This window comes from Leptosomus discolor, chromosome 2, assembly GCF_034619465.1.
Source record: "Leptosomus discolor isolate bLepDis1 chromosome 2, bLepDis1.hap2, whole genome shotgun sequence".
Classification (NCBI taxonomy): Eukaryota; Metazoa; Chordata; class Aves; order Leptosomiformes; family Leptosomidae; genus Leptosomus; species Leptosomus discolor.
Genome location: NC_141392.1, coordinates 83,591,628 through 83,617,656, shown reverse-complemented (window position 1 = coordinate 83,617,656; position 26,029 = coordinate 83,591,628). Strand labels below are relative to the sequence as shown.

At 39.1% G+C, this 26,029-nt stretch overlaps 1 protein-coding gene across 1 annotated transcript in view; it reads left to right on the top strand.

The window, feature by feature from the left end:
* Positions 1-1,178: 1,178 nt before the first annotated feature.
* Positions 1,179-26,029, top strand: part of FUT9 (fucosyltransferase 9) — a 109,609-nt gene continuing 84,758 nt past the window's right edge. The window contains exon 1 of the mRNA XM_086461366.1: positions 1,179-1,402. The gene's annotated coding sequence lies outside the window, so the exon portion shown is untranslated. The remainder of the gene's footprint in view (positions 1,403-26,029) is intronic.

The window sequence follows — 26,029 nt, the reverse complement described above, 5'->3', positions numbered from 1 at the left end:
GTCTAAGACAGAGACACTGACACCAGGGAATCATATGTCTGCATTGAGCATCTAGTAAATTGTTTACTTGGAGGGCTGATGAGAAACGCACAGATGAACCTCTGAAACAACACTTGGCAGGTAAGGCTGCTCATGGACTCTAATAAATAGGGTTATGTTCTCATCCTCACTGTGTCTTTTCCCCAAACGTACTTGCAGCAGTTTATCAACATTATATAACGCAGGGAGAGTTCAGAGCAAGGAGAAAGAGTTGATAGCCAGCTTTTGGTGTGCTTGTTTATTTGTCGTACTTGATTTACAGGTCTCCTGCTTACACAATGCACTTTGAGCTGTTGTTTCTTTTATTTTTAATGTTAAAATAACTACTCTTGATCCTAAATAAACATCTAGGAAGTCCTTTAGGTTTTGGGAGCAGGCTTGAAAGACTGCTTTTAAGAACTACTCCGGTGTATGGTTTGTTTCTCATCCAGTCAATGATTATCGTACTCAGTATGTTTTCCTCTTGTTTACCGCCTTTTTTTTCCCTACCACGGCACGGTTTTGTTTCCTCCTGCCGGGTGGGGAAAAGGAAAGAGAAAAGGAAGAGCAGGATAGGCAAGCGCTAGCGGCGCTTTTCCTCTCGGGGCTGGGGGGGGGGGGGGACCGAGGAAGAGGAGCTGGGGACCTCCTGCCCTTCAGAGGAGCAGGTCGCCCTTCCCGGGGTGAAGGGGGGGGGGGGGGGGGGGGCGCGGGGACGCGCCGGCGGGGCAGCAGCGCGCCCGCGCCCACCGGCGCTGCCAGCGCGCCCGCCGCGGCCCCGGGGGGCGCCGGGGCCACCCTGCGGCGGAGGAGGGGGGGCGGGGGGGGGTGGAAGGGGGACCGCGGCTTCTCGGCCAGGGGAGAGCGGAGGGACGGAGGAATGGCGGGATGAAGGATAAGGGGTGGAGGGATGGAGGGGTGAGGGATAGACGGATGGAAAGATGGAGGGGTGAAGGATGGAGGGCCGGGAGGACGCGGGATGGAGGGATGAGAGATGGAGGGAGAAGGGATGGAAGAACGGGAAAACGAGGGCTGAGGGACAGAGGGCTGCAGGAACGAGCGCCCGCGCTTCCCAGCTGCTCCCCCCTCCTCTGCGCGCCCCCGCGCCGCTCCCCGTCCCCGTGTCGTGTGTGTGTGTGTGTGTCCCCCGCCGCGCTCCGCCGCTGCGCGTGCCCGCGCCCGGGGCTGACTCTCCCTCGCATCCTCCTCCGGCGGCGGCGGCGGCGGCAGCGCCGGGGATGGGCAGCGAGAGCGCGCCCAGGAGCAGCCCGGGCCCCGCCGCTCCCCCCCTGCTCCCGCGCCCGCTGCTGCTCCTGCCCCGCCGCCCCCCGCGCATCGGGGGCAGCGCCGCCGCCGCGCTACCTGCAGCCCCCGCCTCGGACGGGTGAGTCACCGGGCCCTGCCCCCTCCCCCCCCCCTCCCCCCCCTGCGCCCCGCAAAAGCACCTGCCGTGCATCCCCCCCCCTTCCTTCCCCCGCGCCTCCCATCCCGGAGCGGCCCCGGGGATGAGCGCTTGGGGGGGGGGGGGGGGGGGGGGGGGTGGGTGTCGCGGGGGGAAAGCACCACGCTCCCGCCTGCCCCCGGCCCCGGGGAAACGGCGGGTCCCGGCCCGGGCTTGCGCTCTCCCCGGAGGGGCGGAAGATCCACGGGGCAGCAGGGGTGTCCCCGTGGCTCCGCGGGGGCTGCGGGGGAAGGGGCTCCCGCCCTGCTGCCCCTCCCGGGCACCGCTGCCCGCTCCCACGGGGGTCTCGCACACACAGACACCCCGACAGCCTCGCTCCCCAACCGGGGCCAGGAGCCCCCTGACCCCCTCGGCGTCCGCAGCAACCGGCCCCCCCCCTCCCCCATCCTCCCGGAGGGGCTCGGGGTGGGGGGCGGGGGGCAGCGCCCTAACTTTTGCAAGGGACCATTTGAAGGTGAGGCGGACCCGGCTCAGCAGAGTTGGCTGCTTCCCCGGAGTTGCCCCCCGGGGAGGCGGAGGGAGGGTCCCGGTTCCCCTCCCGGGGCCACCGGGCGCAGCGGAGCGCGGCCCTTCCCGCGGGGGGCGGCTGTGTCGGGCAGGACTCAGCGCTCAAACGGACTTTCCTGACACTCTCCCCACTACCCCCCCAAATAAATGAATAATTAAATAAAGCTCCGTGGGGGGTGGTGGTGGAGGTGGTGGGGAAGAAGTCTGTGCTGGTTTGCTTTCGCTGCCCAGAGCCGGGAGGGAGAATGACGGGATGCTGTGGCTGAAAAGGGTTTTTCTGGTTTTTATGTGTCATGATGCACACGGTTGGTTGTAGGTAGTGTAGTAACTGTATCCCAATAGTTCCCTGTCGAAGGGTTGTTATGGCAGCAGCGCTTCCCCTTTCTTTTATTTAGCGTCTCTGTCTCAGAGTAATGTTAAAGACCTGGAAACTGCCTTTTAAAAAAAAATAAAAAAAAAGAGCAACCTCTTGCCTCTTTGCCAAATAGCCAACAAGTACGAATAAAAGATTCACACTAAATCCACTAAATCTTCAGTCCCTTCTCCAGAAGCTGGTGCTGTGATAACACTTAAGACTGAAGGAAGCTGGGAGAAAATGTTTTGTTGTTTGGGGTTTTTTTTCCCCAATTTCTACTTTTTGTTTTTGGTTTTGGTTTTTTTTTCAGTTTTTGCTTGATTTTGCTTTGGTTTTTTTTCCATATGTTTCACACTTTTTTTTAGTATTCTTTCTCACAGAGGATGCTTAGTCCTGCATTACACTGGGTAAAGGGATTCAAGCGGTTCTACATACATGTAACACACATTTGTGGGAAGGGAAAGCTTGTAATTCTGTAGATTTAGCTTTTCTGTACAATAAACAGGATGGTGATTTTCTTTTTGCGATACAGAGAGGAATCTCTGTGAGACTCATCCGAAAGGTTTCATCACATCTTAACTGCCACAGGTAGTGGCAGTCTGAAACAATAAGATTTAAAGGTTATTATGGAAATAAGTTTCTCTTTCACCTGTAATGGTCAGCCTGTTCTCATTCAAACCACAAACAGTTGTTTGTAAGGGAAACACTCTTGATTCTGATTTCAGCTTAGCCAGTAGTGTTTTTTGGAAACAGTGTTAAACCGTGAAGGCTTTGATGAGAATGGAAGTTAAAAACACATGAAATTGGTAGGGTGCTATATTATTTTGCAGTTTTTACTCTGCACTTGCATGAGTACTATTTGTTGTCTTCAACTAGAGTTAGCTTGGGTAGAGGTTGAGCTGCAAATGACAAAGAGAGAAGGATTTTGCCCTGGAAGCTCTCACATTTTTATTTCTGTCAGAAGATTAGCAGACTGATACTGATATTGCAAGATGAAATGTTATTGAATTGTGATATCTTGCTTCCAATTGTACATTTTGAAATAAGTTTGGCTTCTCAGTAGGAAAGCAAGACGAGTGTGTAACTGTTCGTTTAAGAATGAAAAAAATGCTGTCCCAGGATGATTCATGTGTTGAAACAGACTAGATTCAGGTTAAATAGGTGAACTAAAATAATGTAGTGTAAGTGATCCGTAACTAATTTTCATTGTTTGTAACAAAACCAGACACTCTTGTCATCTTCAAATTGGAATAGAGAGATGTTGGGAGAGAGATGAACAGCAAAATATATATTTTTACTGACAAACTAAACTCTTGAATAAACCTCAGATATTTCTGAGGGAACACAAGCATGTTTCTTGGTATGACTGTGGTCATGATTCTGATCCCAGCTAAATCAGATTCTCCCCAGGCACTGCTGTGAGCAGAATCAAAGACATCTCTGCTAACCATTTTTGAGGAACCAGGATGTGAAAAGATCATTCGTATTTTTCCCCACTGCCGTAGCTGGAAGGATTTATTTTGTGTCTCATATGGAATATTCCATGCTTTACCCTTCTGAGCTGTGCTCAAGCCTATAGTTCTTACCTGCCCAGACAGCTCATCTGAAATAATTCTTCTGAGAAAGAATAATGTATGTATAGCTAGGGGCAGTTTTATTGGGACCAACTAGTTAAATAATAGTCATGTTTACTGGAAAAAAAGGTTTGACTTTGAAGGATATTTTCATATCTGATACCAATAAAATTTCATTTTAGGTGGTGGGAATAGCATGCTTCTTAACATGGCATTATTTGTTTTATGGTTCTGATATGAAAGGACTAGTGGAGTTTAATCAAGCTGGAGAGCAGATGTTTCTGACTTCAGTGATTTAAAAATATCGGTGATTTTAAAATAACCACCTTAAATTGTAATGAAGAAAAGACAAATTTGGTCACTCTGAAATGGGTTACAGCTGAAGTTATTTAGTGCAAATGAACCAACAGAGTGCACTTATTTAACATTAGACAGAGGTAAAATGGGGCGATAAAGAAAGCTGGCAGAACCCAGTCATCATAGGAAAATACACAGTATAAATCCTGAAAGACTATTGCAAAAATTACCCAAGAGGTTCCAACTTTAAGGGTCTGACTCCCTTATGGGAGTTGCATGGAAAAAGCCCCATTGACTTCAGTAAGTGTTAATAACTGGGGCGTATTCTCAGAGAAGCGATGGGTACAGCTAATTTAATTATGTGCCACAAGAGTTCTGACAGATAGTTACTAAAACGAGATTGGAAATGTCCAGATTTTCTTTGGTTAGGAGAAAGTCCTGACTCCACCAAAACTGAATTGGAGTCTTGCCATCGATTTCACTGGGGCCAAAACCTCACCCTGAGAATTGTGTTTCAAGTGACTTTTGAAATACATTGTGTGTTATATTTAATCTAGTTTTAATTTGTGTGAAATTCTATTAAAATGAAGTTACCTTTGCCAAGCTTGAGTTATTAATTAGTTATTAGCAATCATTTTCCCTTTCCTTTTACATTTTTTTAAATGTCAGTTTTTCAGAAATGGCAAGAAATACAAAATAGTCTTCCTGTAAAGTGCACTCATAAGCTGAATAATTCAAAGCCTGTACTGTCATTGTGCAATCAAATTTTTAATATGATGCTGTCAAAGTCATAAAAAAAGAAAATCAAATGTGACATCATAGAAGACAATGTATATAGCTGACATGACATCCGAATGTTTTAATTTTCCCACTTTATATTTAGTGGTTAATGAAGACAGACTTTTCTTTCTTTCCTCTGAGGAAGCTCCTAATACAACATATTAAATGTTCAGAAAAAATGATGAGTATATTTTCTTAAAAAGAGATATACCTCTTGTGAAGAAAAGTCCCTAATGTTCTTGTGAAGAAAAGTCCCTAACATAAAGGAAATGAAATCATAAAGAAGACAATTTAAAGCCTTCACTGGGAAACATAGAACTAAGATAATTTGTAGCTAATGAGAAAAACTATTGTCAGATACGTTTTCTAGAATGATAGGCATGATCTTGATAAAGGACAATTTATTAATTGTTCCTAACTAGGTATGTACCTCTGTGTAAAGAGACTCATGTGCTTTCGCCCTCAAAAAACAGCCTTTTCTGTGTCTTTCTGCTGTTTTTCCTCTTAAATTAAGTATATTTAATGCTAATGAAAAGTACCAGATTGGCAGAAATGGAAAATGAAACTCTGGTTTTACCCAGCATTTGTGGAGCGTAGAAAGCAGCAGTGAGATGCGGTGACCCCGCGCTGAGCTGTCATTTAAGCCCAGCTTGGCTGGGTACTTGACATAGAGAAAATGTTTGCCCACTGAGATCTCCCAGGTAGCTAAGGACCTCTTTGCTCCAATTCAACATACTGAGGAAATTTGCCTGAATGGGATTTTATTTGTTAGCTTCAGCCTCTCCATCCCCAAAGAAACTAACCCCAGTTGTGGCTCCACAGGGACCTGTCTGGATCCTGTGAGCAGCTCGGTACTCTCAGCCCTAGTGCTTTCAAAAGTGCCAAGTGTGTTTTCAAGATCCTCTAAGAAACGGAGTGAAATGACCAGTTCATTTCACACAGGCCACAAACCAGCTTTCAAATCGCAATGATTTTCCGTCACTAGTGCATGTTGGCTGTATTTGAATCAGTGAACTAGAGGTGAAAGGCTCCAAAAATGTGATTAACTGTCCCCTGAGACTTTTAGTCCTTCAAGGATATCTTACTGGAAATACATGTTTGTATTTCCCAAACTGGAGCAGAGAGAAATGAATTAATAACACACAAATACTTTTCTTTTGTCTTTGTTTTTTTTTTAATTTTAGAGAGACTGTTAATTCCATGTTGGTTCTGGAATGCATATACCATCCATGAGCAAATAGCTTCATACTTGTTCATATTTCATTACCATGTAATGCTACATTTTTGATCTAACAGTTAACAATGATTTAACCATGCACTCCCACACCTGACTAAATAAAAACATTCCAATACCAATGTTTGGGGTGTTGGCTTTTTCCCCCTAATGTCCACCACTCAGCAGCAGAAAATGTCAGAAAACAAATGAAACAAATAACAAATAAAAATCTATTATGCATAATGGATTTTTATGTATAATGGCTTATTTTATATAAATTAAGCCTAGTACTCTTTTCGAAAAAAAATCAGCCTAAAACTATTGTAATTGTTTTATACTACAACGTAAACCTACTGTGTAAGTAGAACTGCTGAACTAAGGGAAGCCACCAATTGAACACTGAAAATGAATACTTAAGTGATAATCCAGCTGTTCATAGGTCTCTTGTCTTTTCTGCAGATGTCTTCTTCCTTTTAGTTTATCCAGGACAGCAACTACATGAGTTTCAAACTGAGAAGACGTGTTAGAACTGAAACTGCAGGAAAGCTTGTTTTCCCATTTCAGTGTTAGAATGGAAGTCAGAGACAGGGATCTAGAAGATCTAAACTTTGAAGGACACAATGATGTAAAACATAACTTCATTCAAAAATATTTTTTTCATTTAGGAAACGAGTGTGAGTTGTTTTTTTTTTTTAAAATATGGAATGTATTTTTTAAATATCGTATTTATCTAACACAATCCTAGAAAATATTTTCTGGACTTTAATTGTATATCAACTTCCATCCCAAAGCATCTAGCTAACATTAAAACATTAATCATTATTTTTCATATTAAAATGCACAAATTAAAAATCTGAACAAATGAGACAGATGCAGACTGTGATTAGCAAAAAATGGTGTCAAACTTTGTAAAACGCTTATATTTGACTGTTGATTAGTGTGCTTTACTGGTCAAAAGGGAGTGATGCTCAAATATTTTTTTAAGAAAATAACTAAAAAGCATAAATAGAGTCCATGATTAAATAGAGTAATTTAGTACACAGCGTCTTTCTTACTGATTTGAACTATGATTCAAGTTGGAGACTTAAAGTACTTTGATTGAAAAATGCCTGTGCTTATGCTAAAGTAATCACTAGGCATCTTGTTTACATTTTTGTCTTTACATTTCCCCGCAGTTCCTCCTGAAGCTTTTTTCACCTATTTTTTTCACCCCAGATGGAGATACTGGGTAGGAGTTCAAAATATTTTTAAATAGCTTCTAAATAATTAAGCAATATTAACTCCCTGTATGTTCAAAGACTTTCTTCAGATGAGTCACCACATCTTAGGAAGTCAGGTACCAACAGCAGTACCCTGAGCAGATTACTAACCAAGGACAGATGGATGCAGGTGGCAAGTAGACCATGCCAGACACCACGGGGTGAAGCAGGCTTATAAAGCAACAAAACCAGTTTTCTCTACTTATCAGGGTGATTTCAGAGGTTTTTGAAATTACAAATGTCTCCATTTGAAATTAAAGAGACCAGTTTAGAAGTCCCCCCAAACCACAGTTTTTTCCCCAAATTATTTTGGATGGTCTGAAATGTATAATATTGCAATATACATCCCAACATATCAGAAACTATTTGAGTATTTCTTTTTTTTGAGATTTTTCTTTCAAACCAAGACTTCAGCAAAAATAGTTCAATTTTGTGGAGCATTGTGATTTCAGTAGAACTACATATGCTGACAGAATAGGATTTCAGTGAAGCTTCTTCAGTGGCTTAAACCACAGAAGAACAAAGACCTTCCTTCAAATTAAGGTTGTCCTGAATGAAGGCATCAGTCCTGAAATCATTTCTTTATATGCAGAGCTTTAAGAATGCATGTATTCCAATAAATTGGCTGATTGTGTACGTCAAATTACTCCTGTGACAAGTACTCTGACTTTATCAGAATTGAGTCCTCGCTATGCTTTGGCCAGGCAGTGGAACTCTTGACTTAGAAAGAGAGGGTAGAACTGATGGTAGAACTTGATTTGGAATTCTCCATCAAAAATATTTTTCAGTAGAAATAATTCATGCTTTGAAATCAGAAGTTGCATTAGTATGGGTCAATAGTAGACGATCCCTAATTTAATTTGAAAAACGGAAAATCATGAACTTTTGAAATGAAGGATTTGAAATGGGAAAACTTTTATGGTCACTACTGCTGAATATTGCATTTAAGTGGAATGGGAGGACATCAAACTACACTTAGAAAGCAATCAAGTTATTATTATTGCCTGCATTGTTATGTTTGGAATAAAATTTATCAGCTAAACAGCCAAGGCTATCAACCTAGGCTATACCAATTTTACGATTTATTTAAGCCAGCAATACAAGATTTTCACAAACTAACTGCTTAAGACTATTATTCAGCAGTTCTAAATACTAAATAGTTTAAAGGCCAATGTTTAAGTATAACGAAGTAAGCTTGCTCTGACACAAATGCTAATTGGTTTCTTGCAACTACAAGACTTAAAAAAAGTTTTTAAGCAACACTATTTAGCTGAATGGAGAAATAAAATGCAATAATATCTAAGAAATGCCATTTTGGAAACTTGTTAATTCTAGAACTTTCAATAATTAGGAGAATTTTAAGTGAGAATCTTGCCCCAAACAACATTTGCCTCAACCACCTACGCTAAGAGACAACTGATGTCCTACATTAAATATCAGTACTGATATTAGAGTTGCAAGGGAGGAGCTCAGGAAAGGAATCAAACTTTGGTCCCCACGCCTCCCCTACAGTGCTTATCAACCACCCTTGCTGCACAACATGCGTGGGGAGCAAAGGAACGACCAGCTGCCTCCCCAGCAAAGCTTCCTGGGGGACACAACCAAAATTCCCCATTACTTGAACTTGCTGAGCCTGCATGCTCTGTACATGTCTTCGTGACCTGTTGGACCTCCAGCACTGGCCCACGTGCCCACTCACAGCAAGCTGATAGTATTTGAGATTCTAACTAAAGAAAATTTAAGGATAAAGCAATGAGAAGTTTTCAAAATAACATTTAAAATATTTTGGCAGTTAGAAGGAGCATAGCTAGATAAAGTGGGTTTCCTTAAGGCCCCATTGAGATGAAGAGCCTTCTGTCCCCAGGTATCCTAGGGTAGGCAAGTGCAAACCGCTGAGAGCATCAGTACTGTTAAAGCAATCATAATGAAAAAGACATGAACAGTAATTACATCTGGGTTTTGGATCTTCCCAAACAAGAGAAGTTTAAGCTTTGCATGACAGGTGGTACCGATAGTGGATGGGAAGGAATTCCAAACTGATTGTACATTGGAGCGAACACAGCAGCACTGCTGTGAAACTCAGGGCTGGGAATTTTTACACAGTTGACAATATCCAGCATGAGCTTGGGAGTAATTTCATTTTGTGCAGTCAATGAAATAAATAGGAAAATATTGGCATGTGTGTGTAAATATAAACTACAGTATGAATGAGTCAACTCAATTCAGTAAAAGGAAAGAAGCAGTTGACCAAAACCTGTAAACTACAGCAGTGGGTAACCAAAGAAGATATCAGCAGTCACAGTTTTTTTCCCATTTATAAGATGTGATTACAAAATGCGGAGACAAATGCCAGTCTTAAAAGTACAACTTAAAACTGGGAGACTACCTGTTATTAAAATAGGTTGCTTCATCCCACATCATCTTGACACTTTCAAATAAGCCTAAATTTAATTAGCTTTCACATCACCACATTCCTCTCAATCTTGTTATAAGGCAAAACAGACTAGCTGTGGAGACAAACAACTCACTTTCTCGAATAATGATTTTGCAACCATATTTTGCGCAGTGTTCATCGCTGAGGAACAAATTCTGTTTTCCTTAACACCTAAGATATACAGGGAAAAAAATGTTATGAGTCTGTTGCGTAGTTAGTACCGAAGCACTCAGCCATATGAAAACACCATTTTGTTTATGGGAAATGTTACAGTTTCTCCAGTTTTCTATTCTGAAAAGAACAAAACCATGAATATTTCTGCAGATTAAGATGTTATTGTTTTCAGTCTGTAATTCTACTTGTAGGACAATCTAGTTGTAGATAAATTTAGAAGACCAATTATGATGAAACCAAAATAATTTGTTATTTTGTATGATGAAAAAGACACTGCAGTGGAATGCTATATCAGAATAGAAACTTAAAAAATATACTTTTTTCACTTTTTCAAAACAACTTTTTCTTGAAATTTGCACAATTCCAAGAGATGTTTTTATATAAAACCATCAAATTTTCTTTCATTCTCATCTGAAAAAAAATCCTGCAGCTTTAAAGGAAAGAATATGCTAACCCACTGGACATTACCAGGAAAACCTGCAGCTTTCTATGTTGAGGTATATAAAGACAATAGTCTAATCTGCTGAACAGAATCACTCTGTCTTAGCCATATAATTTTTTAAGCATATATATACACTTATATAGAAATATATATATATATATATATATATGTATCTTTAGAGATACATACATATGTACTCTTATTCCTCCTAGTCCACAATAGCAGCTGAGCTTCCCAGGCACCCTATGTGGTTAAAATCCTCCTTCCTGAAAGTCAGCTTTCCCCCACCCCCCTCAATAAAGCAATTTCCCGTGGTGAATTTATGAATTTATCTCTTTTCTTGAACTTGGTTGGATTGGCCTAATTTGTAATACTTTTTGCTCGCATTACTATGCGGATATTTGTTCCTTTCACTGGGTTGTTACAGAGTAAGTAATTTTGATGTTTGTGCCCCATTTTTGTAAGTGCTTAATGCTGTGTAATAGTTATGGATTACCTGTAGTTTTCAGGTAAGTAGAAAAAATGACTCCAGAATTACGCCTTTCTGAAGGTGAGAGATGCACAGCTAGATATGGAAGCCACAGCACTAGGTTGCTTGTCCCCAGCTCCAGCCGTGCCTCCTCCTACAGTACAAAATTGTCTTAGCGCAGATTTTACCCAGAATATGGAGAACATATTTGATGCCATGAAGGGAAGGTAATATGTGATAATCATAGGCTATTTCAGCAGCAATGAGAAAAGGCTGGTATAGACTTGAGAGAACAGTCACTGATCAGTCTGGATAGTAAACGATGCTATCTACTGGTATGCGTACTTTTTAAGCTTTCTACAAAGTATTCCTTCAAAATGTATTTCCTCCTGCTTCATTACCGCCCGTTTTCTTTTCTAGTCTGTTCTCTCTTAGTCATTACCGATTTTTCCTTAATTTGTGTGACATTTCTTCTTGCCTTTGTTTCTTTCATTCCTCAGATTTGTTTTATTTCAGGTCTTAATCTCCATCTTTTCCTTTGCATCGTTTCCCAAATTTTCAATTCCTAATTATTGAAAAGTTGATTTTTTTTTTTGCCTCAGGAAAAAAAGAGGGAATTTGAAGTTTTTGCTAACAATTATCTGTGCTGACCGAGTGCAAAATCCACACAGAGTCTCACAGCTAAATACATTAAGGGTTTTAGGCAGCAGAAATGTGACTTGGATGTATTTGCCTGTATTAGCAAGTAATTCAGCACAGTAGGAGCAGACCAGTAAATCAAAGCAGCTGAGCTCCTTATATTTAAGGTATGTGATCGGTGTGTTTTACCATGGACTAGATTTAGTTTGGTGTCTTGGACCAAATATTATTTGGTCTGCATGTAGTCTGAGGCTGTTCAAAGGAATAATTTGTTCAGATCCTTTTGTCCCCACTGCAGGTTATAGTACATTTGATACAGACTGTAAGCAGAGCTTCCAATTTACTTTGCTTCAAAAGAAATATAACCCGTGCACATCAAGACTGCTTTGCAAACCAAACCAGTGAATGATAATTGGGGTTCACTGCAAACCAACACTACTTCTACCAGTCAAACAGCAGCCTGCTAGGCTCTGAACAGCAAACTGCACCACCACCTTGTCCTGGAGTTACCCGTTCCTATCTCAGTTTTTAGTCTTAAAATTTTTATTGGTGTATGTCCCCAGAAGAACCTAAAGTCTTCTGAAGACTGAACAAGTGCAAGGACTATGTAAATGCCAGCTCATAGTCTAAGTACTGCAACCAGGTACCCATTCCTTGGGCAGCTCTCAGATATTAGGCTAAAGATTCAGACACCTCTTCTGTGTGGGCAAATAAATATTTAGTTCCTCCATTCTGACCATGTAGTGACATGGTACCTACAGGTGTGACCAGCGTTTTATCTCAGAACAGTCTCTGGGTGTAGCAAGTTACAGTGCCACAGCAGAGCAGGGAATCAGAATAATTGAACTCAGGCTGCCAACATTTTAGACAGCAAATCTAATCAGTGTTAGCACATATCATTCCTTTTTATTTTAAAAGAAAAACTTTATTCCATTTCTTTTTGTCTTCCCTCCAGTTTCTAAAAAGGAAAAAAAAAAATGTGTCTACCTTTTAAACAAAATCTGAAGCCTGGACAGATAGGTGAACATACTTCGAATCCTAAGCAGGGTGCCTAATTTCTGGCTGGGTGAAATTTAAAACAGACTTCGTGATTAGCATTTTCCTCTGTATCAAACTGCCTGTTCAGCATCATGACTTTACATAGCTCTCTGCTCTGTGTGCAGGTTGCCCACTACCGTCTGTAGCACTTAACCTTCTAGGGGATGAAACACTTAAATACGGATGCTTCATCTAATGTGTGGAAAAGACACCAAAAGTGATGTAATTAATTGCTCTGCCTTTTAATACCCAAACTTCTTTTTGGATGCAACCATCAAGCATCGCAATGTCCTACAGACAGGTACTTTGTTTGTAAAGACTTTTTCTCTACCCTGAGTTAGGCTTCCTGTGCAAAGCATAGGAGATAGATGAGTAAGAGTGGGATCCAGAGAGATCGGCAAGCAGAAGGAGGGATAGCTTCAAGGAAAGATGGTGGGACGGTAATACACGTACAATCTACACCTTAAAGGCACCTATGTTCAGCACTGGGGAAGTGTCTACTCTACCCTGAAAATAAGCATATAAGCTAGACCTCCCTTTTCTCCAAAATAATTAGAATATGCCGCTAATTGATGCCCAAATATCCAGTAATTAGAGCACTTACTCTTTAGGTGGATGACCTTTTAAAAACATACCCGCACTTCTGAGTTGGAGAAAAATTTTCTTTCACATGCACTTTCAGGTCAGAAACGTGCCCTAACTACTGACTGAATGGTTATTTTTGGATGAAGTTAGTGACTTTCTCCTCTTGAAACTTTGCCAATTTGGATAATTGATTAAATAACTAATGGAGGAGGAACTTAAAGCTGACCGCCTTTCTTCACAGAAGATTGGACTAACATTGGTCCATGGACTTAATTGCTTGCTATTTGGCTGAATAAATATTTAAAAGCAAACTGAACAGTTCCAGGAGGGGAAAATGAAAAAGTTGTCTTGCCAAATAACAAGTACTTTCTGGTTAATGGGAACCTCCTGGGAGGCAGACAGTCTGAGATCTAATACTCTCTATAGATCAGATTGAGTGGGATTGTCTGTCTCACAAGAGAGAATTTAATTTACTGTGGTTTCAGAAAGTCTTGCTTCCCGCCTTTTTTGTTGTTTGTTGTTTTGTTGTTGTTGGTGGTTTTTTTTCTTTTTTTTTTTCCCATGCATGTGACACCTGCTTTGGCAAGCATGTTCTCAGGAAACATGTTGGTGGTCTCTGCAGGGTGAGACTGCTGCCTCTTGCGAACAAGTTCGCACTCCAAGAACCTTGGCAGGGTCAGGGCTTGAGTGACTTGTTGCGTGAGTACCACGAGCTTGGACATACTGGGGTGCAGTTGTGTGAGGGCTGGGAAGAGTTAGTGGCGTTTGAACACTCAACTTAGGATTGTCTGAAGTGGCAACTAAATCCCTTAACAGACTTTATACTTCATTTTAGTGCGTTAAAAAGCAACACTTAGGAACCTTGAGAAATACAGAGATGTACCAATAATGGAAACCTTCAGCAAATGTAATGTTTTATAGAAAGTGCTTAGTATCCAGGTTGGGGTACTGAAGATCTCTCACATAATAGATACAGGGCAGTGAGCGATAATATAGCTTTCCCACACTACTTCACCACTTTGTGTCCATTTGTTGTTAGAAGGTATTCAAGTCTGTGGCAAAGGCATAAAATAAGCTAATGTCCAAGGAAGTAGAAGAATGTGTTAGTTCAGGGAATTACACTTTGGAAGGAAGTAAATATCTATCACTTTCCCATAGATACTCATTTTTGACAGACTATTTACTCAAAAAGATCTTTACTTTACCAGACTTGTCGATCTTCCTATTTAAGAGTTTTAAGTCTTCGTGGCAGAGACCTTTATCATCTTTGCTCCCATATCCTTGAAAGCAACTATGTACTAACACGGTAACTTAACTCAATCTGATCTAGATTTTACATCTTATTTTACAAAGCAAACCCTTACATAGGTTTCTGCAGTACTAAAAAAGCTTTGCTGATGTCCTTAAAAGTCTGATTTATTCAAGTTGAATTGGACATTCATACTTCCTAATGCTCCTTGAGCCATTATCAAATCGTAGATATGATTTCAGTGAAAGCCCTAATGTTTGTGGTAAGTCTTCTCTGGTATGGATAATGGAAGAGAAATTTATTACTCTCTGTTTAAACTGAAACCTTTCTGAAGCAGAAGTGAGTTGAAAGGGGCATCAGAATTTCCCAGATTATTATTTTGTCAATGGCGGCAAATCTGTTGGTGGTAGGCAGGTGGTAGGCTGCCTTTCCCTATTAACATTTTGTGACCTCCTCACACCCAAAGAAAAGTGTTTTCAAGCAAAAATTTTATCTAAATTGTAACAAGTTGCTAAATATTATCTTTCTAATTACAATGTGTAGTTTCATAGTTGCATGAGTAATTCCTTTTGGATGTGTAGCCTGCAATTCTTTGATAGACCGATTTTGACTTGGATTCTTCCTAGACTTACAGTCCAATGACTAGAATATAACTATTTCACAATATCTTAATCTTACAAATTATTATTGGATTTATATCTCTTTCTGAGTTCTGGGAAGGCTAGCTTTTCTTTCTGAAGCATAGGTATGCCAGAATGGTCATTGCTTCCTGTTAGAGTCAAATCCTCAGCTACAGATTGGTTGTGCATTTATATGCCTGGGAAAGCCATCTTTAAATATTTGTGATTTGAAATTCCTGAGTTTTCTTTAAAGGTAGTGAGTGAAGGTAGAGATGTGCCTCTGACCATGAAGTATTTAACTAATTTAAAAGAGAACCTAACATTCCACGTGAAGCCACCTAAAATTTCAGGCTTAAGTACAGATATGGCAATGTATTTTCATTTCTGTATTTTTTTCTCTTTTTTTGGTCACTAATAATCTGCACCTTTGCCTCTCATCTTCTTCTGTATTTTTCCATCTTCTTGAACAGCATTTTATCACTCACGGTCATGATCCTGCTCCTAATACTATAATCCACTCAAAGTTGTGGGCCTGGAGAGGTTCAAAATGTACCCATGGGTGGCCTTCCTCTCACCAATTTTAACCACCAAAAAACTAAGCTAACCTTCAAGGCTTCTTCTGTAGTTAGGAGAGAGAAAGACATCTCCAGAGGGCAATTCATTGCACTTTCTGGACAGAGTCCCTCCCTCCATACAGGTAAGAGTCTATATAGGACTATAAAGGAGCTTCAGTGACTACCATGGAGAATGTCTATCTTTTTTAAAAATATGATAGTATTATTTAAGACTATAAATTATATTTAATAAGACTTTCAGTTTCCAATGTCATCACCTGTGGTTGACTCGGGTTATGTGTAGAGAGCAGGAAAGGAGCCAGATGAGCTTGCTGTGCTACCCCTGCAGTTGGGAAAGTGGAGGAGATATTTGAGCTGGCAGCAGAGAAACCACTGTGGGGCTAGGAGCAGCACAGCTGTGTTCATGCAACACTGCACACTGAGTTAAGAAACACTGCTGAAACCATCTTAATTCACTGGCACAGTACCTGAATCTATATGAAGTTTGTTTCCAGCAAGTAGACCAGTAGAATAGCCTATATATTTAGCAGGTTTCTTCCAGTTTACCACTTTCGACCAGTTTCCTACTTGGTTTTGAACAAATCACCACGATAATTCAGCAAGCTTAGCAACATCTTGTACAAGCCATTTTCTGTTACAGAATATATACTCTGCTGAGAAGCAGGGCAATTATTTCTTTTGTCCTGCCATTTCTATATCTATGTGCATCCATATTAATGAATATGCCAATCATATACTGCTACTCAGTTCTGGAGTAGTAGTAGTAATGCAACTCAATTTAATTACAGAAAAGTCCTTTCACTAATTTCTGTGAATGAATACAAGCTGGATGCTAATAGACAAGTGTGTACATTAATTACTGCTACAATGAAAGGATACACAACCTAAATTTCACAATAAATGCTCACAGCACCATTCCAAAGAAGATTTTCTGAAGCTGTTCATGACATATCGATACTTCTTTTTAGAACTGCAAGGCTATGGAGGATAAAACTGCAATCTTCTCTCAAAGCCTGCAAAGCAAGTCTGACTTTCTGTGCAGTTATCATCGTTTTGCCAGCAGAATAGATGTCATTTAAATTAGACCCTGTAATATTAGTGCTACATACTGTTCTGTAAGAGGAAGTATTTTGATTGGGTAGAATCAAATTTGTCTTTGCCAAAGGAAATGTCTTTTGCATTGGGATGGAGACTGCTCCCCATTTTGGTTTACCACTCTCTGTCACAAGGATTGCTCTATGTTGTTTCATCTAAAAGTCTTTCTAGTTGGGAAATTAAAACCAATGTGTAAAGAAATCCTAAAATGGTTAAATGTAGGGCTCAACTAATTTTATCACTGTTATTCTCATCAAAGATGAGTTGGGAGTTGATCTGCTGAGAGGGAATCATGAGTGCCCCTTCTCATGAACTGTCAGGACAGCATGAGCATTTGAACTTTTTCTGCTTCCCTACTTGCCTTTGCTCCAGGAGAAGAGCATGGAGACAGCAGGTTTGAGATCCAGCTCTGTCTCCTTGGAGCAGAAAGATGACTTAGGTTCTTCTGTATATACACAAGTGCCTTACTGGACTTTTGGGCTAAATGTAACAAGACCCACAAAAAAAGGAACTAAAACTGGGTTTATAGCAGCAATATTTTTACATTCACTGTGCTCTTACAAATTCAGAGTAATTTCCCTACTGCTTATGAGCACATGGCTGGTGATCTTATTATTTTATGATATGTGCTATGATTTTTTTCTCTTAATGCTCCAACTTTGAAAATTAGAGCACTGCATGAAAATCTCAAAAAAAAACCCAACTCACTGCCATGAGGAAGAAAAAAAAAGAGAAAGCTAGGAACATACACAGTACACTTCCTATGCAGAATTCTTTCAAGCTTCTAAGCCCCTCAGTTCTGATAGCAAACAGACACTATTTAAAGTATTTAGGTTAGACTAGAAGTTTTAGCCTGAAACAAATTTTGAGCAAGTTATATGAATATACACTGATATGAGCAATTGAACTGCTAGATCACAGAAGTTATAACTTTCAGCTGAAGGGGTGATGAGGGTAGGTGGAATTTAATCAAGTTAATCATATCTGTAACCAGAGGATGATGTAGGATGATGCGTTTCCAAATCCTGTGTTTCTAGATATCATGAGTGTAGACAATAGCTTCAAAATACACCCCCAAACAAAACAAAAAAGTAAAGCATATTTTTAAAGTGTCCACATAATCACATAATTTTTGAGCACATCTCATAGTGTCATATGGCTTCAGTTACCATTTTTGAGCTCTTTTGGCAGTTCTACAAACCAGTCTGTACCACTGGGACAGTTAAGGTGGAGCCTGGAGAGTGATAATGATTTTGAGAGAATCCACTGAAGTTGTGCTTCAGAAATGGGACAGGAGACTTTTCTACTTTACACGTACTCTTTGATTTGACAAATCTACAAGTAATTTTTCTTTCTCACCCCTTTTGAGAACTATGAAGTTGTGCAGAAATAAAGGCCTCTTTTTTGGCTTGTAGAAGTTTTACTTCTCGTGATAAAAAAAACAAGGACAGTAGGAATAAAACCACTACACTTCTACACAGAGTAGTTTTTTATGGGCAAGCTGTTAAGAAATTATCTTACTGTGATACAACTTAAACTATCTTAACCTTGATGAGTCTTAACTCAACTTATCTCCTCTACTTTGATGATTATATACATAGGCAGGTAGTACTATTGACATCAGTGTGACTACTCATCAGTAGGAATATAAATCAGGGTGAGAAATCAGCATGGAAACCTCTAATGCCATAATTATAATCTTTTACAAAGTAGTACTCCCCTTGACTGCTCATCTTGCTTCATATCTAAAGCTGAGCCTTACACTTGAACCTTTGGCTAGTCTGTGTGTCTTTTTGTTATGGGACAGGGTGCAGGGAATTGGTGATGCTGACTCATTACGATTTGACACCATGAGCTGCAGCTTTCCCAGAGCAGCTGCTTTTTCTGACAAACATAATGCTCTACACCAGGCCTTTGATTTTCTGCATATTTTACTTGCTCATTAGGTCTTGCTCTTTGTATATTACTGATGCATTCAATATACTTATTCTACTGTATGATCCCAGATGGTCAAGTATTTTCATCTGTGTTTTCTATTTTGCTTTTGCAGAAGTTGCTGAAAGTTTTGATAAGCATGAATGGGTGCAGGTTTTAATTATAATTTAAGAAAATGATAGGAGAAAGGGGTCTGAATCACTGGGTGCTCAGCTGTAACAAAAATAGCAGGGAGCAGAATACTAGAGGTATACATTTTTCTACTGCAGTTTTGAGAGCTAAATCAGTATTATGAAGAGCTAAAGATCTGCACACAAGCACATGCCACTTACTGGAAATTGTTCCTCTGACTATCGCTTTCACTTGGAAAATACTCAAGTCCTTGGTAGTGTATTGCCAACATTCGTTCTGAGCCCTCCATATGGACAGAGAAGGTATTGTTTAATATCTTGTGTGTCTGATGATTTTCCACTTTCACAGGAGAGGTTCTTGTTTGAGTTTTTCCTAACAAAAAAAGGCTGTAGTATTTCTGTCACTTACGTTTCATGTTTACTCAGTAATTTCTTTTATCATAATCACAAAGAATTATATCTGAGTTTTAGCTTTATATATTTTTTACTGTTTTAGGAACTTGTCACTCTATAACCATCTGTATATTCATAATTTAGTATCAGTGCTGTTCAATGTATTAAACATAGTATCTACTTGATATTTTTAGAAATTAATGACATTTTCATATTTTTCCTGGTAATACCACCTACAAGCAGTAATAATTTCCATTTTGAATTCTATTCCCATACTACATTCTGGACCATGGTATTCTAAAGACTTATCAGTGATTTCGTGGCAATATGAAATACAGGAATTTTCTTCTTTCTAATATTTTCAGGAAAAGGTTTAGTTTGTTGTATTTTATTCAGATTATTGAATTTTAGGTCACACTGATTTTTAGTACATTTTTTGTTACAGTCTCATTAAAATGGGGTCTGGTTCTCGGGCTTTTTCTTTTTTTCCTTTTCTTTTGGCAAATGGATTTTGAAAATAGAAAACCTCAGTTCATTTCTAACTAGCTTGTAGCCCAACAGCGTATTCTCTACATGACTCAAGAATTACTGTGCTCTTGTCCTATTATATCTATTGAAGAATTATCAACTGACTATGCAGATAAGTACAGATTTTTAGATTTCACCCTTTTACTTCTGATATAAGACTAAGAAAGTCCTTGAAGAATTTGAGCATTGAGTTACCATCCTTTTGTTAGCCAATTCTTACAAGATGCCACTCGATGAAATTCAGAAGACTAATGCTGGAGATCAGGCTTCAGAGTAAGTGAGAGAATATTCAGGTTTGATATGTCTTTTGAAAGATTTTATCCTCCTGAACGCTAGTCATGGTTTCAAGTTAACATAAATTTGCTCTGGACATTGGCAAATATTATCAAAGGAAGTGTATTTTGCTTCATACTCTTCCTGTTACTTCAGCTGAGAAGTCTTCTATTTAGGGAGTCCTGCAAACACATAGAATAAGTGCCAGGCCTCTAGAATACACCTTCACAGGATCATTCCCATTGCTCTGTGTGGCCCAATTGCCTTGTGGAAGGTCAGAGCATCACAGATGTGTTGGAACATCTAGAGAAAGAAACAATCGTTGAATCCTGAAGATTTTCTACTCCCTGCTGCTTTGAAGCAGGTAATGTTGGGTCACATCAAGCAGCAGCAACCAGCACAGCTCCTGCGGGTGCTCTCCGGGGCATCTCTGCAGACACCCATCAGCTGGAGAGCTGTTATGAGAAACTCACCATGGAGATGAAGGGAGAGTTTTAACTTCACAGTCCTTCACTAACACCATGCCAGGCTCCCAAAATAGTCTTGAAAGGTCTGGGATAATAGATCTGCTTCTTCACAGGGACCGCAGAACCAACCCTGGAGTATATGCATGTTTTCAAAGGGAGTGAAAAGGCCCCTGTGACACCCGTCCTCCAAGAAATCCTGATCATCTACTGTTCATACCTGTTGAATAAAATTGCTTTCTAAACTATTGTCTAATTAAGGAAATGCATTTTTTCCCAAAAACAAAAGAAACCCCATCCCCAAATTCATAGCCAAAATATTCCACAATTGGCATGTCATCTTTGTTATACACTGTTTAAGAACACTTAACTGTTGCATTCAGTGTCATTTGATTTCTGTGTATTACAGCCATAGCGTAGTTAATCAGTCCATTCTCCAGAACTTACCAAGTCTTGGTAAAAAGTGATAAATTTCAGTCCTTGGAAATTAAGATTATTTTTATGACTGTGTCAAGATGTGTTCACTGGATTAAAAAAGTAGCTTTTCTTCATATAAATGCATAGTGAGTGCTAAATGAAACTGAATATATATATATATATATACTCACACATATATATATACTTTACATATATATACATATAATATACTTCAAATAATGTGAAATTTTGCATGCATGTAATTAGATCTTTAATTCTAATTTCAGAAAATTGCTTGGGTATGGTCAGCATAATCTATTTTTTATCAACACTTCAAATTTATTCTGGCTCTGATTCTTACTATCTCTTTACAGCCACAATAATTTTTAGTTATTTAAGAAATTAATTAGACTCAGTTCAGCATATATTTTTGGAGGTAGTATAAAAAGCTCTTCCTGTGATTCTAAATGTAAGATGTCTGTTTTCTGGGTGAAATTATTGCACTAATGATTAAGAATCCATTTTTTAACTCGAACTTTAGAACTTTCTTATTTATACAAATAGTATCATTAAAAAAAACAGTTTCTTACAGAGTTCCTTTTGAATGGAGATAGTTTATGCTGCTATTCACACAGGCTGTCTTCCAAGACCTTTAAACTCCACTGACTGATACAGAAGATAAGCAGATACAGCTTCAATGATTAAAAGAATTGGTTTTCTTACTCTTCATCTGTCCTGAATAGATTTTGTGGGGGCCTTTCAGTTGGGTTTTTTTGGTTGATTTTTTTTTTTTTAATTTTTTTTGCAAGTAACAGAATTTGTAGCAAATAAAGACAAATTTCAGATGTGACTTTTCATTTTTCAGTTCTCTGTAGTTTAACCTGGACTCCTAAACTTTACTGTAATTGAATGATTACAGCAAAATGATTACTACATGCCTGCTCTGCCATTTTCTCAGGGAGGTAGCATTTCCCTGTGAACCCAGCCTGACGAAGGTTTGGTTTGTCTGCTTTTTAAGAAGATTGAGAGAACCTTAGATAGTGAATGACAACTTTATGTCCAATAGGATTTGTCTCTTTATGATTAAATATTTTCATCAGTAAGAAATTACAGTGAATTTATCATTTAAAGTGGGTGATTTAATGATCTTTCAGTGTTGTGCTAAGACGTAGGGATAAAAAGATTTTTTTACTGAATAGAAATAATGGCGGCACGTAACAGAGCAAGAATGTTCATCCAGAGAAGGGTCTTAAAGAAAACAATTAAAGACAGAAAAAAATGAAATAAACCAGTTTTATACTTAGCAAAGAGAGAGAAAGAATAAAAAATATTGAAGACTGCAAGAGCCACTGCAGATAAATTGTTGAAAACACAATGGCTGAATTACCAAAATAATTTCTAAATGTTTTTCCAGTTAGAGAAATAGAGATTGCCTTTAAAATTAGTACGAAGGGAAAGTAGACCTATAAAAAAATCAATCTGTTGGCATAAATTCTAAGGGACAAATAAATTACGAAGAGATAGGTGCCATATACCTAGCTTATACAGCCTCGTTTCTCAAGTATGCAAGTGCAAATGTCCCCCAGATTCCAGCCAAAATCTCCTTCTGAGGATTGTCACATATTAAGTACTTGAAAAGACTGAGCTGGACTTCGCTTAAAAAAAAAGAAAAAGAAAACCAGTGTGACTGGCAGCAAAAGTGGTCATGTCGATGTCCATGTCCGTGTCATTTATGGCAGATTCACCCAGACTACCTCATTCTAAGAAGGAAATTCACTTTCCTTTTACCTTTCCCACTTCTGAGAAGGTGTTCATAACCTATAGGATAGTCTCATTTGTTCCCCCAAGATATGCATGAGATGACACTTATTTCAAATATTAAACAATTAATGGATGCTAGTTACCTCCCTGTATACGCATTGCTCGTTTCTCTTTTTCAATGGAAAAAATTAAATCTGTTATGCTAAAAATAGGTTCTTTTTCTTTAGGAAAACAAGGAAGTGGCACCGTCAGGGGATGGGACCAGATATAATTTCCAATTAGATGCTCATCTTCCATATCTATAGGTATGGATCAATGCCAGCTTAAAGTGAAGGCTGTACTCTATGCATGTACAGAGTTTGATGAGCTAAAAATTCCACACCAGACTTCTGTGGAGACCTGCAGTGTATGAAGCCCAGTTGTCGGGCTAGAAAGACCTTCCAAATTCAGGGATTCCATCACAGGACTCAACATATTTCTCTGTTCCAGAAAATCTAAGAAATCTTGTATACACAAACATATTTAAACAAATCATACATAATAAACGCAAAATTAACTTGGTAAACTTCTGAAAGTAGTCAAAGACATAATTTTCTCTATTAAGGGGATTAACTAAATTTTCAGATTCTATGCTAAACTGTGGCTGAAGTATTATGTTACATAAAAACCCAATAATTTTTGTTTGTTTGTTTCATTTTGATAACATTAACACTGAGTGGAACTTAAACTGCACAGATAAAGTTAAGTAAGAGGAAGAGACAGTCCTCTCTGGAGATTCTATAGGATCTCTTAGAATCTCTTTATGCTTCAATTCAGGGATCATCATTGTCAGACAGGAGGTAGCTGATACCAAGGGTTGTAATCCTTGTGTCCTGGTCACAAGCACTAGGAAAATATTGGATTGGATGAAGAAAGGGCCATGGGAGGGAAATCCCCAGACAAAGGGATTGTGTTTGACCCCATGAGATTTTATCCTTTAGCTCCTTGCAACAGCATCTAACTCTATAGGACTAAAGCTGGCCAAACAAATTAATGAATAATAAAAATAATTTCCATTAGTTCTATTTAAAGCCAAATATAGCAGGTGGAGAATTTTTCCTTTTTAATCCTAAATAAGCAAATGAATTAGCTCAAGGCGGGGGCTGTGTTTGGATACTGAATTAGACAAAATAGTAATTTCTAAGTCTTGACTTACTAGCAAAGGCACATAAATTTTTTTTATCCCAATTTGAGTCTTGCTGATGTTCTTACTAGCAGGGCACAATCTGTTTAATGTCTCTTCTGCAGTTATGACATTTTCAGTCTTCCTTGTTCTGCACCTTTTTTAATGATCATAGCATTAAAAGCTAAGAAGAGGAAATATCACATCATCTAGCCTGACCTACCTTCTTTTATTGTTTGATATTCAGCTTCATTATCTCCTGCCTTTAAAGGGTCAGTGCTAGAGCCTGTAACCGATCACTCGTGCTTTCAGCTTGGGAAATCTGAAGCACCATTACTGCATTCAGTTGTGTTTTGTTTTGCTGCCCTTAGTTGTCACTAGGTAAAGCTTTTCCCATTCCCAAGAAACGAAGTGCCTCCTGTGAATAGTTCCCTTATACAAGGTCCCTTTGTCTGAAGTCTTCTCACTCAGTAGAATCAGCAGTATAATAAAAATGTCAGTTTAATTTTTAGTAGGAAATGCTTGACTTTTTTAACAAGAGAGGAGCGCTCAATGTTGAAGCAGTCACGAAAGAAAAACTCTTTTCATGACCACTGGAATTAGTGGACAGGGACAGCGAGGGAGAGAGCAAAGAGTGGGAAACTGGCTTTCTTCCAAAACCAGAAAAAGCTACATTTAAGGACATAATTGAATGATTTGGCATTACTTTGAAAAATTAACTCAGCATAAACTTTTTAAATGAATAAAACCTAAGTGTATAATAATCTTACGCAAAAATTATATAAATGAATGTTTGAAGTATTAATGGATGAATTTACATATACTTAAAACTGGGAAAACAAATGACAACACAATTGCCGTCTGGGTCTAAAACTACAAACACATACACACAAGGCCAATTATCTACAATGAAGTAGCATTAGAAAAAAAGGAAATGAGAAAACTTTAAAAAAATTAACAGCTTGTCAGCACACTGACTTCCCTGCTTGCTTAATAGAAAAGGGTGTTATCAGTTTTATTTCCTTTGAGGATAGGGAAGAAGCTATTATAGTGCAGAATCCCTTGTGCCTATGAGAAAATAGCTGAAAATAGATTGAAAAATGTGTGGGAAAAGCAGGCATAATCAAAACTAGTTACTCTACAGAAACATTTCATTTTTTTTTATAACCCAGCTAATGATACATTTTACACATTTTTCTGTTTACCTAGAGAAGCCGCTAATAGTATTTTATGCAAGCACAGAAATGAGAGAAACTGAATTATGGCTAGTTTGCAAAGAACTCACATTCAATAATTGCTACATAAAGCATGCTTAAGCAAAGCTATTCAAACCAAATAAAAAGAGGTATTCCTATAAATACTAGCAGTGTCTAATTAACAGAGAATCATAGCTGAATCTATGACATACCCTGAAGGTTAAATATTGTTTTGTGTGCCTAGGAACAGGCATGGGAGGCAAAAAGTAAGAGCTATTCATCACCTAGGCACAGTGAAATTTGTCAATAACAACCTCGCAAAGGCCACAACTTTCATCATCTTTATAACGGATGGCTGCATAACATAGGATGATTAATGTAAAGTGTGTCTCCTGGGAATGGAGGTTTGTCGTTAGGATAGGTAGAAGTGACTATCAAGTGACTGACAATATTTATCTCGTTCTAAGACATGATTTTTCCCTTTTCACAAGCAGCCCTGGCATAGCTGTGTGATCCCAAATATTGAAAGCCTGTGTCATGCCCAGACAGGATCAGGACAAGGTCAAAACACATTTCAAGGAGTGGTCAGCACCAAAATGCGAATTTGGGTCTACATCACCAGAGAGACAGAGATTTCTCTGCTAGTAATTAGTGCTTTTTACAACAAGAATAAGACTGAAGCGTTGAAGAGGTATCTAGCAGGGAATGATAAGGGGAAGGATTTGGGATGTAATGGAAAGGCACACGTACCGACAATGCCAAACTCATCTTTCCCAGCTAAGCCTTCTCACTTCTTATTCCTCCATTGGTTTTTACATGAGGAACTCAGAAGAGCTGGCTTTATCTTCATGCCTTGTGTTATTGCCTAGGCTGCTTCCTTTGGCTGCTTTCTCCTTCTCTTGAATTATAAGGTATTTTCACTGCAAAGTTCATGATACAACAGGAAACATAGCACAGAAGAATGTATGACATGGAAAAGTG